The sequence below is a fragment of the Heliconius melpomene genome, chromosome 19 (assembly GCF_056956725.1).
Source record: "Heliconius melpomene rosina isolate 202511_hmr_F chromosome 19, ASM5695672v1, whole genome shotgun sequence".
Lineage (NCBI taxonomy): Eukaryota > Metazoa > Arthropoda > Insecta > Lepidoptera > Nymphalidae > Heliconius > Heliconius melpomene.
In genome coordinates, this window is record NC_140407.1 from 5,459,285 (window position 1) to 5,478,045 (window position 18,761).

General features: G+C 31.8%; 1 long non-coding RNA gene across 2 annotated transcripts in view; it reads right to left on the reverse strand.

Moving 5' to 3' along the window:
• The window catches only part of LOC146528476 (uncharacterized), a 104,214-nt gene that overhangs the window by 22,034 nt on the left and 63,419 nt on the right, over positions 1-18,761 (reverse strand). For both annotated transcript variants that reach the window (XR_014879097.1, XR_014879098.1), the window contains exon 3: positions 6,088-6,213. This is a non-coding gene — a long non-coding RNA (uncharacterized LOC146528476). The remainder of the gene's footprint in view (positions 1-6,087; positions 6,214-18,761) is intronic.

Genomic DNA, 18,761 nt, shown 5'->3' on the forward strand with positions numbered 1-18,761 from the left:
CTAAACTTTTTTAATATTACAGAGATCTGTCAAACAGATTTTCATATAAAATTTAATAAGTATGTTACAGAATTATCATTTACGTTAGTACCTAGTTCGACTAGCATAGACTCCAAGCATAGATTTTTTTTTATTTATTACAATCCTAACGCTACATTCATTAACTAAATCAAAAATGGGTGTATTTTAAATATTTATAGCAAAATTATGAAAGTGCGACGTTAAAAAGTTGCGGGAAAACCTCAGTTTCATTTGGCAAATAACGTATGCTTAAAAAGTACTAAACGCTTTGCGATTCAACTTTATAGGGACAGGTAACGATTATATAGCGATACGAAGGAGGCTAAAGTTATGTCGAGCTTTTGTGTACAGTACTTAAAGATGCATAAATTTTATACTAAATATTGTGGGTTCAAATAAAAATGTCATATAAAAGTTCTTAAATAAAGCTGTTGATATATTAATAGGTAATATTTTTTTGGGTGTTTGTTGAAATTGTAATAAGTAATTCGTGGCTCCCGATTATTACTTTATTAAGGCTGACTTTGAAAAAAACACACAAATTCACGATGAAGATTCAGAATGTCAGATACTAGCGAGGATGTCACGTGTTCATGAAGTTGAAGAAGTTGTGAAGTTCGCACAGCTAGAAACCTCATAAAACATAGGAGAAGCTTAAAGAAATAAGTATAGTGTATACTATAAAGTTTGTTTATTTATTTTTTATAATATAAATAAGAATATAGCCACGAACAAATATAAATTAAAACTCTTTTGTGTGATATATCAAAAAGATAAACACTAACAGATACAACAAGTAATTTCATCGCTCTACCACAAAGCGCACTTTCAACCGTCTAAGATTCAGCGATAGCGATACTATGAATCGATTAAAGGTATGGCGCAGTATTTTTGTTTATTTTATTTTCATTTGATAGCTCCAGCTTCAATTCTTGTTTGGGGGAAATATTTTTGCAAAATGTAGTTAGGTTCTATAAGTAATAAGACAGGGTGATTGATTCCAATTATGCAGCGGTTTTTTTTGTGCCTCTATTATGGCGTTAAGACAAGTCTGAATAAGAGCAATGGAGTGTAGTGTCTTAACACTAGGTTCCCAGGTTCTCTCTGTCTACACTGCTATGTGTGGGATACATCGTGAAGATAAAGAGAATGAAGATTCTCAGCGGAAGCGTTAAGTGCAAGAAGCTTCCACATTTTGCCTTAGCGAGGCGTTGAAATGAAAACGTTCCTTCCCCAGAATGAGATCGAACTCACAAACAACCATTGCGTTTATAGGCAGACGCAGAATTGATTATGTTATGTCAAGTTCCTTTTCTTTGAAAAGCGCGAGACTAACGAAACTAAAAATATACTAAGTATATGATAATACATACATAAATAAATAACACTTCAAATAAGTTTAAAACTTTTAATCTAAACGGATTAAAAATGGCGTTCAGTTTTTATCTGTTATAATTTGATTAGTTATCTAGATGGAGCGGTCAATCGTTATTAGAGCCGTTTTGACAGTTCATACCTACTTTGTACAGTCATAGAATTTTTACATTTATAACTGTTAATAGGTAAGAGTTTTTATTGATGTCGATGTTGATTGTTGCTGAAGTTTTATTGGTTCTTTTGGTGTTGAATTATCTATGTATTTTTGCAAATATGATGGTTACGGGTTCAATTCCCACTCGGGAGAATGATAAGACTCAACACGGAACGTCTCAAAAAATAAGCGGAAAGAGGCGAACGGAGTGTTTTAAGTTTAACATTGCCTAGTGCCTTTGTCTAATCTGCTATATGCAGGATACAGCACGAAATACAGCGTAATAATAGATTCTGCTACTTACTATAGATCCGTTGAATGTCACTAAATGATTTTTTAAATTTTTAATTTCTAATCAGGGGTTATGTGCCACATAACAAATGTTTTATCGAAGGTGGACGTCGTGGTATATGAGATAATTTATACTATCGATACCTAATATAGGTACGATTTTTAGATAATGAATAAAAATAAATAACAAAAAACCGTTAAAAGATTTCCAAAGGATTAGTCATAAGCTTAAAAAATCTATTTAATAGATACTAAACCAAAAAATAAAAACACCTTAAGCTATTTCGGCGTTAAAACGTCAAAAATCCCGCCATTTTAAAAGTCATCGAATCGTGCACAGATTATAAATGGCAAATCCAAAAAGCACTCTATTCATTATGACTAAAGTTCAAAACATTCAGTTTTTTGGATTTTAAGGTAAACGCTTATCTAATATTTATTTGTGAAATCTTTTAATGACATTACTGCCACCCGCGTCGTTTCGCAGAAAATTGGTTTACTATTGAAAGTGATCGCACTACCTGTGTATAATCTCTTTAGTCATTTGACTTCGGCACTTGAAAGTTTTTTTCGTGGTTTTAAGTTTTTTTTGCAGATTTAGCTTAAATTCAGTTAACAAGTGTTTAATTTTTTTGAAAGAAATAATTTTGTAATTTATACGCCGTTAAAGGTGGTGAGAATATTACAGATACAGTAATGTGCATTTTTTTTAAATTTTCCATTTACATTTTGCGATGTAAGCAAAGAAAATATAGAGAATAAGGTTAATAACAAGGAAAATAATATCTGTCTAAATGGAATGGATTAACTCCTATCTATCACAAAATGTGGTAAATATATAAAATAAGTATAAATACACCAATTCAGACCACATATCGCGAGGCATCGTATATGATAGTTGTGATAGTGACTGACCTGTGGATTTGATGCTCGCCGGAATTAAATATTTAATATTTTAATTTCTTCGTCCGGGAAACAAGGCAAAGCGCGGTGTTGAATTCCGTTACTCAACACGCAATGACCTCAGAATTAGGCGGAAAGTGGAGAACGAAAGAGTCTTAATGGGAATTTTAACACTAGGTCACCAGGTTCTTGGCTTGACCACCTTTAAATATATTTAAAGAAACATGTTTTAATATATTAAGATTAAGATTATGGCACCTTTATAATTTAAACATTCCAATTGTTTAATTGCTCTGCCACTTTAAAGGTAAGAAAAACGATACTAGTTATCTTTTACATGAAAAAAATAACTAAAAGATAGATCATTTAACATTTTATACGCCCACGTCACTTCGAATGCGCGCCCAAAATTGACATGTGTCAAACATGTCACCAACCACAGCCGACCAAATTATTAATGTTATAGCTTATAAATATATCCAACTTTATATCTATGATATTAGAGTTTCATATAATTTTATAAGAATCAAATTAAAATTGTAAAATAACTTCTAATCTACCGAAAAAGATCGAATCAATGTTATTTATTATAATTATGATTAGTCTATGCTTTAACAAATGACTTTTTGTATGTGGCATTAACAAATAATGTCTCACAATAATTTTGTGTAAGTAATAAAAAATAAACACCTGTGGTTAGCAGTTATTATAATCTTAGAAATAAAATTAATCACAATTAAGGAAACGTTTGGATTAATGTTTTTTTCTGAGTAACGATTTGTATTGTCTATTAATTTGCGTAACTACCGTATAATGGTGAGTTATTGGTATTTTAAAATTTGTTGTAAATAATGAGCTTTTCAAACAATGTGGTAGTAAATTAGAAGTTTTGTTTTTTGTTTTTTTTTCATTTCTAAGCCACGACGGCCATCACAAAAAATAAATGCTTATTAAATTTATTGTTTCAAATTTAACCAATTATATAAACGCCTGCCATAATTTTTTATACATTTAAAATGCAATATTTTTTTTATATCCAATCTACGGGTGTATTAACGGGGTGTGATTATAAAAATTAGGGGCCGAAACTATTTTCTGATGCTAACAAGGTGCAGATTGACATAAACGGTACCAATTTCGACTTGGGTTTTTGAAATTAAGTTTTTTTTTGGATGCCACAAAACATCTGTCAAGTTCTTTGGTTGGCTTGAGACAAATGTTGGGCCAATGATGGTTTTTGAGTTAGAGAAATGTGTTTTCACTAAGGTTAAGTTAATTAATATATGTTTTTTAATTCCACACAATATCCCGCGTAAAGCAGGGGGCCACCAGTCAAGAGGGAACCCTGACACTTCGCTCCCCATGCACTGCCTAGTTTTCGGGGGATTGCGTGGTTAGTAGCGGAACTCAACGCCGTGCTTTGTCTTATTACCAGAGTATACAATATTTGTTAAAGACAATTTTTCAAGTTATCGCAAGTTATATACGCATATATCAGAATAGGCAGATCTAGAGTCAAAACACTCTGTTCTCCACTTTCCGCTCTATTTCGAGACGTGTTCATTTTACTAAAGCCTACAAAAAGGACACTCAACGAGCTGGTCTGATAGATTCTGAAGATAGTTCTGAAGATAGTTCTGAAGATTAAACTCATAGGTATAATTTCTGTTGCTCTGAACACATCTTAAGTACCTGTAGCACTTAGTGTAAAATGTGTTTTTTTTAAATATTACCTACTATTCTCGTATACACAAACAAGGAAGTTGATAATTTAAAACACTTCATAGTAATAGTTGGTGAGTTGGTCGTTGGCTCAACATTAGGGGGTGGATGAACAGTTTTACAATAAATTAACATTTAATAAGGCGCTATCAAGAGTAAATTATATTTCACGAAATAAGCACAAACATTATATTTATATAAATAGGGTACGGTTGAACGGTTGTGCGTTTCCATTGACCGATAATTAATATCTATAGTTTTTTTTTTAATTTTGTACATTTCAGAGACATCGTCTGATTGTAAACGCAATGGTTGTGGGTTCAATTCTCATTCGATGGAATGAATTATTTTCATTTCCATCACTCAACACACAATATATTGAATTTGCTTGGAGAGCGAATAACGAAGATTCTTGACATCAGGCTCCCTCTGCATAATTCGATATACGGAAAAAAATGTGTAACTGCACTTATGTTACTTTACCATTACTTTAGTGGTATCCGCTATCCATCCGACTATTATTACATTTAAATTCAGTGTGGTTAAACTTTTCCTAAAGTACGGTAGAAGTTGTCGAAGTCAAAATATAGGGAACCTAGTGTTAAGACATTCCATTCCCCATTTTCCTTCTTATGTCCGAAACATTGCTTATTGAGAGGTAGAAGTCAACGCAGTGCGCCGTTGTCTCGTTACCAGAGCGAAGAAATGAAATAGTCCATTCCCCCGACTGGAAATCGAACCCGCAGCTGACGTCTGGGACTACATATTTTAAAAACAATTTCAATAACATCTACATCAAATGGAAACGCACAAAGTTCCATGCCTTTATTCTAATCGGTCGCTGTTGATGGGCAAAGTGGGTGTTTAAAAGCTCATTCCACCTAATACCGCTCCGCCTGCTCGCGTCGTTCCTCTTAACTACTGATATTATACTAAATATTATGTGGTTTTTTGTTATCTCTTATCTATTTTTCGTATAATGCGGGAAAGTGGGCAGAAACTAGTGTTAAATCACTATGTTCGACTTTAAAACGAATTTATGAGGCCGTCATGAGGCAGCGACGTTGCATCTGATAGTTAACGCGACGGTTGCCGGTTCGATTTCCGCTCAGGTGAATGAATTATTTTTCTTCTATTTTTCTTGCTCTGGTGACAAGATAAAAAGTGTCGTTGAGTTCCATTATTCAACATGCAATGTTTTGAAAATCGAGCAGCGCGAACATCTGGCTACCCTGTTTTTACAGATAGGTATGTGGAGTTCAAATAATTGAAAAAATTATATTAAATCTCTCCGTTCGATTACAAGCAAAAATATATGTTATATAGAAACAACTAACAGTTATGTATAACACATCAGACATTCTTAGTAAGGGACGTGACTGTCCGTAGATAAAAAAGATTGCGACGAATTGAGAACTTCCTCCTTTTTTTGGAGTCGATTAAAAATGGGTTACATCGAAATGGTCAACTTGATATAGGTAGAATTTCCCGAGATTAGCGCGTTCATCCAAACAAACTGTTTATAATATTGATATAGTTACTTAGTGATACTACGAAAAAACAAGAAATTACTTACGAAAAAGCGAAAACTATTCAATTTATGATTGATTAGTTCATACCTTGTTTCCAACTTGGCTGATTTGAGGTGGAGGTGGAATTTTTATGAGAGCTTGTTCCGACGGACCAACCTACAATATCTCCGAATTTACAGAAACGTGAAAAGCAGGATGACAAGTTTTTTCTCCCTAAAAAAAAAACAAAGAAAAGAATATAATTAAGTATTATATTACAATTGGATTAAAATAATAGTTTCTTAAGTGTTCTCAAGAGAAATACTTTTATATTGCAATTACAGAAATGACTGTGCGTGTCTCATACAATTGAGCAATCAAAACTAACAAAATACTTATTATGTAGGTAACTAGTTAGCTATTAAGTATAAAAACTTATTTGGTAATAGCTTTTTAAATCTCATATAAACGATTGTTTCCGTCTTATATAAATTAAATTGGACCTACGGTGTAGACAGGTGGATGACGACCTCTTAATTTTGTAGAGACAACATAATATTTAATTTGTCAGCTTCACGCAATATCCCACCTACAGCAGGGTGGGCAGAGGGAACCTAGTGTTAAAACACTGAGTTCCTCACTTCTGCTGAATTTTCAACATATAGTCTCTTTTTTTCTATACTTTAATAATTGATTTTACCTAGTCGTTAGAAAAAGCACATAATAAACTTAAGGATATTATAATAAATGGATTTCTTTCTTGCTTAAAACTTGAATGGATTATTAAATATAATCCTTACAATGGAAGCCGCAAAACTCTTAGTTAAGTAATTATTTTGAAGTTACAATATATATAAGCTTATTTTGTTTAGTGACTCTAATTTTAACGTTCCGTCTAAGTAGAACCTAAAATAGTGTTTTAATATACTCTTAATCAGATCAAATAACGATAATATTTTATAGTGGAAGGCATCTATCCCCCAAAAAAAAGGGTTCCACGAAAAGTAAAATCTATATTTGACAAAATCAAGCAATTAATAATAAATAAGCAATTAATAATTTAACATAAGTGATTAAAATAGTTAAATTCATAGTAATTATTTATATAAAATTTATATTTTTGAAATTAGGAGACATTTTCAGAAAGTAGATCATCTTTCCCGGTTTTAACCCATAAACATTGAGGTCTTCGTGGCTCTACTGAACATCTGACTGTAAGCCTGATGGTTATGGATTCGATGCCCACTCTAGGGAATTAATTATTTTTTCTTCATTCTTATCTTTGCTCAGACAATACCAAGCGCGGCGGTTAGTTCCGCCGGTTAGTGCTTGGACGGTAAACAAGAGATGTGGGTTTGATTCACGCTACTTTAAAATTTCTTTAGGTTTCAAAATATTTTACCATTCTCAATATTATTAATACTTTAGAAAACATATATATTACTTTTTACATTCCGATTTAAAAGCAATTGCAATTTAAATTACCAATAGCACGCACGACGTAATCTACTAGTAACTTGTAAGAGACTGGCTATAAGATGACATATTTGATTAAACAACTAAATTACTAGATTTAATACTAAGTTGACAAGAAAATGTGTTGAGTATGTTACGAGTTAAGGAGAATATTTTTTTCACATATTTTTTATTAGGTGCGTACACATAATATATTAGGTTTAATTAGTTTCGTTAGTTTTATTCACGAAAATAATTTATTTTCTCATCAGGGAATCGAACCCAGAACAGTCTTGTGACGCAATCATGGTTAACCACTACGCCTCTGCGCCACGATGCCCTAACTGCGTAAATTAAGACTTATTTACTTTTTCTGACTGCACTGAAGAGAACTTATACTCTTTTCATTGCATACAAAAATATATCTCTTTTTTTATGACAAAGCGCGGCGTTGAGTTGCACTATTCAACCCGTAATGCCTCCAGAATTCGGCAGAAAGTGATTAATGGAAGTATCTTTAAGGAACGGACAAGGTTAACAGGTTCCCTCTGACCACTGCCATATGCGGTATTTAGTGTTAAGCTAAAGAAATATCTCTTTTCCTTACAACTCTAGCTATAACTGCTAGTTAACCATTTAAACAACTTAATAAGAACATTAAAAAAAGCTCTCAATACAAATAACCCTTGAAACCTTATTTGTATTAAAAATATGCCATCTGTGCCATTCAAATTGCACACGTACATTATCTGTATCCTTTACATGTGTGTACGTACATACATACATACGTGTGTGCATGTGTGTGTAAGCGCGAACAACTTGTTTGTTCAGAGATTTAATACTCGGTAAATTTCTTCACGTTACCTGAGACACGGTGCTCGTGTAAAACATTGGATGGTAGGGAAATGTGAGAATTTGTTATTTAAATAGTTCATGTGGCTATATTAAAATCAGTCTCTCTGCTAATTCCAAAATCTGAAAATAAATGTATTTATTAATTTGTATATTAATATATTAATAGATATTATTTTGGCTTTCTTCGAATTGTAACAGATATTCTTTCCACTTACACGTAAGTATAGTTTAGAATCTTCTAATTTTGACATTAAAACATGTTGCAAAAACAAAGCTTGATTGAATTACATAAAGAGCATAAGTTAGCAGCTTCACGTTATTTCCGTCAAAGTAGGGTAGATTGAGAGATCCTAAAACACGGAGTGACCCTAATTTTCCTGATTCACCTCTACGTCGTGCTTTGTTTTGTTACAAGAGCGAGGAAATTGAAATAATAATTTCCTCTCATTGGAAATCGACCCCCACAAACGTCAGCCTTTTTAATGAATTTTTAGTTGCCTATTGCATCCTCCACAAAGCAGGGTAGGTGAAGAGTACCCGAGAGCCGGTAGTGTTAAGACACTGATCAAATTAAATATTTTTTCATTCCTCACTCTCCGCCGAATTTTGAAGGCATTGCGTGTAGCGGTGACGCCCTTTGCCTCATTACCAGTGCAAGAAAATGAAAATATTAAATATTTCATTTCCTCAAGTGGAAATCGAACTCACAATTGATCGACCTCGATGAATGATTATGTTATAATAAATAATATTTTATTTAATTTTAAACTAAAACGAAATTTGATAAAAAAAACTCATTTACATCCTTTTTCCGAAACGCCACTTAATTGGATATATCATAGGCGTCTGTTTGCGCATGGCAATTGATTGTAACTTAATGCGAGAGAGAGATAAAAATATACATTGTAGTCTTTTTACAATACATTAGAGCGAGATGGTGATATTTTGTAAACTCAACCAAATTTGCGATTAATGGCGCGCTATGTTTATTTTAAGGGTGATTTTTTGTTAATTCATTATTTTAAAGTATGTAATTATTATTAAATTTTGTACAGTGTATGGTTTTTATAATACTTTTTGGTTTATACTACTACTGAAATAATATTATTAATCTGAAAGTTTGTGTCGATCGATATTTGTTTAACCTTCACGCAAAAACTAATGAACGTAATAAGGAACTAATGAACGTATTTAAAAATGAGACTTGCGTAGGTATATAGCTTATAAATCCGAATAAAACATAGGCTACTACAATTTATGTAAAGATTTTGTACATTGCAAATTTAAGCGGGCGAAGTCACGCTTAAATCTAGTAATAATAAAATATATTTAAAAAAAATTTATTCTTATTCCAAAATTAGGAAGGAAAAATACTTTTTTAGAGAACGTATAAAAATTGCAATTGACTAATTGGTTTACGAGTTATGAAAGGCTCAAAAGTAGTTTGTATTGATTTTTGTTTTTATTCTAAGTGACATTTAAATATGCCACCATTACTTTTATTATGTAAAACTAGCCACCTACGCGCGGCTTCTCAAGCTTAAACTTATTGTTATATCATAGACAAATTATACAAAATCTTTACATAAATTATACCCTATATTATACATATAAACTATATTAACATAAAGTCTCATCTATATACCTTTTCGGTAGTTGTTGCGTGAAAGTGGAACAATAATCCATGCTTACAAAGTTCCACATTTTTTATATTAGGTACTAGTAAGAAGATGTAACGAATTTGTACGATGATGTTTCTTGAAGTTTTCCATTTTATTCTTAAATTCAGCCAATTTAGACAGGCTGTTGGGAAGCAGAACTTCATAATGTCTTTTATGTAGCTGGCAAAATACTTAAGCGTTCCCCCCGAATTAAATTTGAATCCATAATTGTCACCAACAGCACGCCGTTAAGTATTTCGCAACGACCTCAATACCAAATATGACCCTTGTTCTTGAAAATTAAGATTTTTTAATATTTTAGATAATATTGAATATTATTTAATAATCTTTGACATTTATGTACCATAGATTGTAAACAAGAAAATTAAGAGAATCGATTTTTTATGCAAAATTATTTGATATCGATATTGAGCGTTGGTACGGTATTGACTATGAACATATTAAAATTGTAATTTACAAAGAAAATGCTCGACATAACTAAATAATAAATTTTAATCGTATACGTCTTTACCAGGTGCGAGACGTGTGCGCATTTTTATTAGGATCTAAAAATCCTATAAACCTATTATGTAAATGAAAAGTTCACGCTGTATATACGTAGTATATTTCATTATCCGTAGTAGGTAAATCTGCAATTCTAAAACTTGTTTTTTGACTATAATTCCATTTAGTAACTTATTAAGCAATATCTTTTTATTGTCAGTCGTGGGTGCAGGGGCACAGGGGTGTGACTGTGTGTGTGTGACGGAAAGTGGGAAACAGAATATATTAACATTCTTCCCTCCGTCTACTCTGCTTTATGAGGGTACAACGTTAAGCTGATTCTTTATTTCTTGACTCTGGTGTCAAGGAAAAGCGCGCCGTTCAGTACCAATGTAGCAATGCATCAGAATTTGACTAAGTTGGGTACGGAGAGTTTTAATTCTTAACACCAGGCTCCCTCTGCCTACGTGATCCCGATTATCGTGAAGCTGAAAAAAAAATCTTTATTAATCTGTCTTTTGACAGACATAGGTACTTGCAGATAGAAAAATGTAATGCGCATGCATAATATTTATTATTAATATTTATTATTTAGGTACATGTCAAATATTAGCAGATATTTTTAAATTATAAAATAAAGAAGTCAGTGTTGCAAGTGGTCAAGCAAAAATAAAAGATTGCACGTTACAATGCTGCAAATTATAGTTATAAAAATATATCGATTTTCACTTCAACAGTTTGTGAAACCTAAAAATATAAAAAAAAGGTAGCTTCCATAATTTATAAATAAAGAAATAAAATAAAGAAATCCTAATGGTGTATTTTCAAATTTGTGAACTACTGTACGTAAGCAAAATGAATACTTGAAATGACCAAGTTACACGATACTTATTTAACTCTACACCAGAATCAATTTAAAAAATATTGTTGACATTCAAATTTTAAAAAATAAGTAAATATAGAAGTCCTTTCAATTTTATAAAATATATATTATTTTGTAATATTTATTTCTTGTAATAAAGTAATATGATTCTTTTTAAGCATTTTCTTAAGCAATAATGAATAAAGATAGAATTTCCTCTCATTCGCTGTTTAATGATAAAATATCAACATTAAATACCTATAGGCATATTTTTTTAAATAAAAAGTAGAGTCAAAACGTCACTTCAAGTGTTTCTCTCTTTAAGCTTGGTGCGCTTTGACTTTAAAAATCCTGTAGGAATATGGAGAAATCCTCTCTTAGTGCTCCACTTTACTTACTAACCTTTCGTTACGCCAAATTGACATTTTGTAAATTTAGTAGTTTTGTTAGTCCTCATTAGGAACGGAATATCTTAATACTAGGTTTCCAGGTTCCCTCTGCACCCGCATATATAGCAGGGTAGGCAGTGCATAGAGCGTGAAGCTAAAAAAATATTGTGTTTAAAATAAAAAAAAAAATTATAACAGTACACAATTGATATTTTTAAATTACAAAATTTTAAATTTATATTTTATTAATAAAAACGCTACTTGTAAAGTGGATTTTGTTGTAAGAAGTCGAAAAAAAAACTTTGTCAAATAAAATAAAAATTAAACCAAATACTATGCTTTTTTTATTAGGTATATATATGATATAAAAAATATTTGGATGTCACATCACAAAATTCATAAGTACCTATGTATTTTTTAACTTAATTATTTATTTATTTTTTGGAAAGTACAAATATTTTTTTTTAAAACATAAAACACTATATACTTATTATTATTAATTTATTCTGACACCAATGTGACACAGATTGACCACCTATACTAGATTGTAGTGGATTCGATTCCTGCTGGAATGTTTATACTTGAAATATTATTGTTTCTTGACTCAAATAAAAATGTAATTAACCCAAAGATTTAATTCCAATTATTTATACAAACCTATAGTGTGAAAAAAGGTATTCATTAATATAAAATAAAGATATCATCTTAAATATGGATTGATAATTGCATATGAAGTCAGTGACCAAATGATATCTTTACCTAATGACGGTTTAATATTTATTTTTATCTGCACTGTATTTCGCTTTTAGTAGCGTAAGAGACAGAGCGTAGAGAACCTAGTGTTAAGACACTCCGTTCTCTGCGCACTGCCGAATTTTAAAACATTATGGTGATTGTTGGAATTGAACACCGCGCTTCATCTTGCTACGAGAGCGGCGGAATGAAAATAATTCATTATTTCTAATGGAAATTGAACTCAAGCACTACAAGTATAGGAAGAGACCTAGTATTAGGTCACTCTGTTCCTATTCTCCCCACTCAATATTTGAGACATTGTGTGTGAGTGGCGAAACTCAACGTTGAGCATTGTATTTTTGCCTGAGTGATTAATTCTCTGAAGTGGGTATCGAACCCACAACCCCTGTCTTTATAGGCTGCTTGATCGCTGCATCACAGCGGCCTGATGGTACCTATAATATGTAAAATTTGCCTTAATAATTGTGCATGTTATGTCAAATAATATCTTGTGAATTAATTCAAAGCTCAAACATCGGAATTAAGCTTATCATGTTTAATGAACATTACATATTTGAATCTGCCGAGAGATATTTTATGCTTATTAAAGTTAACACGTCTTCTTTTGATTACAGCTTCACGCATTTTCCCGCATATCAGAGTACAAAAAAGGAACCGAGTGCTAAGTCCAGGGTGGCTTAGCATTCGGTAGCTTGCACTGAACAATTTCCGATAGTGTGTGTTGAATGGAGGAACTCAGCGATGACATTTTCTTTCGGCTCATTTTTAAAAAAATCTTATTCTTTAAGCCAGTCGTAGAGCAGAGCGGCAGGTTGTGGGTTGGAATACTACGCCAGGAAATTAAATATTTAATATCTTCATTAACTCTGGTAACGAGGCAAAGCGGCGATAAGTTCTGGCATTCAATAATTCTCCTTTCGTATGAGTTTTCGACACACAGAACACCATTACATACATTAAGAATTCAAATATATATTCTGGCATTGAGTCTAGCGTTTGTTGCAAGTATGTATCTTGCTTCTCCAATAACTCCACTTTACACGGTCTTTAACATCTTCAGTGGTTCGTCCAATGGCTGTTATGTTCAGCATCACGTCTTCCAGTCATGGCATCCTGGAGGTCTAACTTCGAGGATAGAGCTTCACTCTTCCATCCCGCATATAGCAGGGTAGGTAGAGAGAACCTATATTTAAACACTCTGTTCTCCATTCACTATATGAACGAGACATTGCTTTACAGGTATATAAATAATGTATAAATCGACCAATCTAAGTGAAACTCTGCACCACTCTTGTTGACGTCACGTTATTGCGGTGTCGTTAATACTTTAAAACGATCATTTGCTTTTAATATATTTATAATAAACTTTGTCGAGATAAAATTTAATAAAATCGTAAAGTGACTTGTATTAAGCTGTTATACACCGACGCGAAGGTTTGCATCTTTTTATGTTATGATTATATTTTCTTTGAAGTATTTGTTTTTAAAGTATTTGGTGTAATTTTATTACCTGGGTTTCTAAATACTATAAGGAGTATGTCATATGTAATTTAACTAAATAAAGAAATGAAAGTCCACATAGGACCAAATTGTTTATTTCTTTAGTCTAAAGTCTAAACAGTACGTTATCTAGATAAGCCACTGAAATACATGAATGTAGTTAATCAAAAATAAAAAAAAGAAATGAATGTATAACAATGATGGAAATTAAATTAATTAAGTCATTTTCTCTAAGTAGTAAGTACGTTATTTAAAATGTAGGACAGCTTCGATAATTTGCGTATTTAGAACTATCTTATTAATTTATAAATAAATATATTGATAAAAAAAATAAACAATTCGATATTTTATAAAACCATTATTTTAAGCTGTTTCAATTTAGATCTTTATCCAAACACTAATTTATCTTTTAAAAAATCAAACTGTCGCTTGTCAACAGAGCCTTACACGAATACGTGTCTGTTATTACTTTATTAACCTGTGACATTACGTATCGGGGTTTACGGCAAATTCATTAATTTTTATTTCGATTCGATTAAAAATAAAGATATGGAAAAGAGAAACGAAGATCATTCGATGTTATATATTTTATTTTTTCTTTCGTGTTATTTTTGATACTAATTTAAGTTAAATGGACGGGATGTCGATATTTAGAGTAAAAAATGTACTATGGTTTAAATTTTTAATATTTCTTATGGGCTATAAAAAAAGTGAATATAGTTGTTGGTTAAATATCGTTTTTATTGTACAAAAAAGTTGCTTTACGTATTTTCCCACATAGCAGGGCAGATAGAGGGGTCTCTCGGGATCATCGTGGTTAAACTGTCCCTCCTTTTGGACGGAAAGTAGAGAACACTCCGTTCCCTTTTTTTTTTGACAGCAAGCTGAATGGCAGAACTTAAATTTAATACAATCATACACTGTGCCGTTGCGCTACAAAGACCTCTAATAATAACAATAATTTACAAAAACTTATAAGAATATAACGAATTAGCAAATATATTTTCAAATGCTGATACTTTACTTAAATGATCTACGAAGAAATCACGTTAAAAACAGAATATACATGACTAAAACTAAATAAATATTGATACGAAATACATTTAGTGTAATATCGATACATATTTTTCAATAATCGAAATAGAAAAATCGATTTTAATATATTGTTTCGTATTAATGCCATCTTCTGTCTCTTTCTCTCTTATAGAAATTCGTATACATCCATCTCTTCCCCGGCAGCCCAATGTTCATTCACACCTGCACATTATACTGTGTGTTTATTTGTTTGGTCTTAAACACTTGTTTTATTTGAGTTCGTTATACGCTTCAAAGTAAAAAATATGGTCGTGATATTTAATATTTATTTAGTTGTAAATTACTTGCTTAAATCTTCAATAGGTCAAGATAATAATAAACCAATATTATTTATGTTTTTTTTTATTTTATAAAAAAAATATTAAAGCTTAAAAAATAATTTTAAATATTTGTGAAAGAGAGAAAATTAATTTGATTGTAAGGTGCATGAAATTTATTTTTTGCTTTCTCTGTAAAATTTTATGCAATTATTGATTTCTCGACAATTTTGTAATATTTTTTTTAATAAAATATTATTTTATTCTGTCAAAAATATACTTAAAAAAGTACTTTTTAAGAAGATGTTGAGAATTATGCCTCATCTCTTAAAGTCTATTTCTTGTGTAATATTCAGAAACTTTACAAGATTACAAAAAATATCATAAAAAAAACAATGACATTAAAAACGATGCGTCGTTGAGCTCTGTCATTCAACACGCAACGTGTTCCCTCCGCTTATTAATACTGTGAAGCTAAAAAAAATATAAATAAAAATATCATTTATAACCATCTCCATGTAGACCCACTTTACATCTCGTTAGCGGCGGCTTATAAATTTGTCTGTTTGTACGTCCCTGCCATTACCGACAGGTACCCGGAATAGCATATAATATATATGGGTATAACATATTAGCATTAGCAGGGTACGCAGCGATACCCTAGTGTTAATACACTCCGTTCTCCACTTTTTCCTCCTGAACTGGAATCGGACCCACAATCGTTTATAACAATCAAACATTGATCCACTGAGTCACGACGGCTTCTATCTTATTGAATGACAAGTATATTTTGCTATATTACATTAAATAAATGAGTATGGGACAGTATCTGAATGTACGCGTGATGGTTGTGTGTTCCAATCCACTCGGAGAAATGGATTAGTCTCATTTAGTTTCCCATTCCCTCTTTTCTATATGCGGGATAAGTGTGAAGCTGAGAAAAAAAACAATGAAGCAGTGCATAATTATCCTAATAATTTCTAAGCAACTCTATCTTACAGTGTCAATATAAAAAAAACAAATTAAAAGATTCACCTACCCACCTACCTACTCCTTATAGCATAGTAAACAGAGGTAAAGAAATATCTAACAATTCTGTTCTCTACTTTCCACTCAATTTTCAAGACATTTTGTGTTTAGTTGTGGAGTTCAACGTCGCGCTCTGCCTCAATCTTGTTATCAGACCGAAGAAATAATTCATTAATTTCTCTGTGCGAGATTCAAAGCCACAACCGCCACGATTACAATTAGATGCTGTATCACTACGCTATGAGGGCCTCGATATATTTTTCGACATATATATATAAGTATATTCGTATTTTTAAACGAGTCCAATTTCAATTACGACACAACATTAAGTAAAACAAAGTTTAAATAAGACATAAACGTCCCGGCGCGTGAACGTAACAATAAAAACTCATGACTTGTGGACAATTATTTTTATTATTAATCGCGAGACAAATTGAAACTTGTATCGAAAATACATTTAAATAAGGTAAATTGTTTCTGTAATGATACGAGATAAGAATTTTTATGTATCAGCTGGTAAACTAGCTTTCTGAGCGTGGCTTTGTCTGCTTTAAGTTTTGATTTTTCCAATACAGAAGGTATTTTTTGCTTCTAGCAAAAAGTAATCTAAAATATCCAAAAATTTATAAATGCTTTATTATTTATAATAATGCATGCAATGTTAAAGCTTAAGTGACAATTGATATCATCGAGCTGGCTTGATGATGGAGCCAGGACCTGTATAGTAGAGCTTTTCAGAAATTAATAATAAACGGCTTGAACTCAGGTTAGCTAGAAATTAAATATAATCCATTCCCCGAATGGAGATTGAACTTGTAGCCATCGCTTACACTCAGAAGCTGTTCTACTGCAGCAGGAGGGCCACAAAAGTATTTATTTATGTAGATTTGAATGCACACTATCACTATGGACTTAAATAATATTAACCTTCAATAAATATATTTTTATTAATATAAAAACTGACATGTGCATTAATAAATAATAGTACTTTGATATCATTACGTTGTTTTCATATTATAAATGCCTTAGTATCTATAGGATATTTTTATTTTAGAAATATGATATCGACAATGTTTAAATACATTTTATTTGTATGACAATCGGTAAGATATAAGATATTACTTGTTTTATTTTGTATATACGTATGTACTATCATACTAAGTACGTATGTTTATATATAGTTTTTTTACCTACGGTGTTTCGCCTCGTCCACTGTCATCAACCCCTTTATACCCTGGGACTGCTTTAGCTCTTTATGTGACCTTCCTCCAGTATCATGGATATCAGGTCCTCAAATGTCAACTGAGGTCTCTCCATGCCTGGCTTACCACGCAGACGGACGGACGACAGAAGACAGACAGCAGATGAAGGAGGACGGATAAATGGATAGAATTTTTACAATGTAATAATTCAACAAGGAAAGTACGGAAACGTAAGTACGTGTTAGGAACTCCATTCTTCTTTTTCTAATTCTTCTAATTATATAGTAAAGATTGTGATTGGCTTAGGATTCCAATCGAAACGTTTAAAAATTGCAAGTATATTACATTACTAGCGGACGCGCGCAGCTTCGCTTGCGTATTTAGGGGTAATAAACCAAGAAACATGTGTTTGATGAAATATTTTTAATAGTTTAAAAGAGTCGGTGGTTTAAGAGTCGGTGGCGATTTAAAGATATTTCCATACAAACTTTCAACCCCTTATTTGCACCCTTAGGGGAAGAATTCAGGAAAACCATGAAACACATATTCAATTAAATATTTTTAAGACCCTAAATTTCAAATTTTATAATAATCGGTGGCGTTTTAAAGATGTTTCCATACAAACTTTCAACCCCTTATTTGCACCCTTAGGAGAAGAATTTAGGAAAACAATGAAACATGTGTTCAATTAAATACTTTTAAGAGTCTGAATTTCAAATTTTATAAAAATCGGAACCGATTTTAATTTTTTTCCATACTAATTTAATATTTCCCCTCTTTAGGGTTAAAATTTTTCAAAATCCCTTCTTAGTGGATGTCCAGATAACGAAAGTAAGCATCTATCCAAATTTCACGTTTCTACCATTAGCGGTTACGGCTGTGCGTGCGTCTTACCTCAGTCAGTGAGGACAAGTCCTTTTATATATATAGATTAGTTAAGCGCGGCGTTGAGGTCTGCCAATCATCAAGCCTCAAGAATACGTTGGAAAATGCGGAACGGAAGTATTTTAATGGGAACGGAGAGTCTTAACACTAGATTCCAGGGTTCACTCTACTTACGCTGCTAAGTGCGTGATACAAAGAGCGTGAAGGTACAAAAAACATTGTTAGTTAACACAAAACAATAATAGTTAAAGTTCCCTAAATGTACTTATCCTACAATCGTTTCTATTTAGATGTCAACTTTTTTCCTTAAATCTAAAAGAACGATCGGGTTT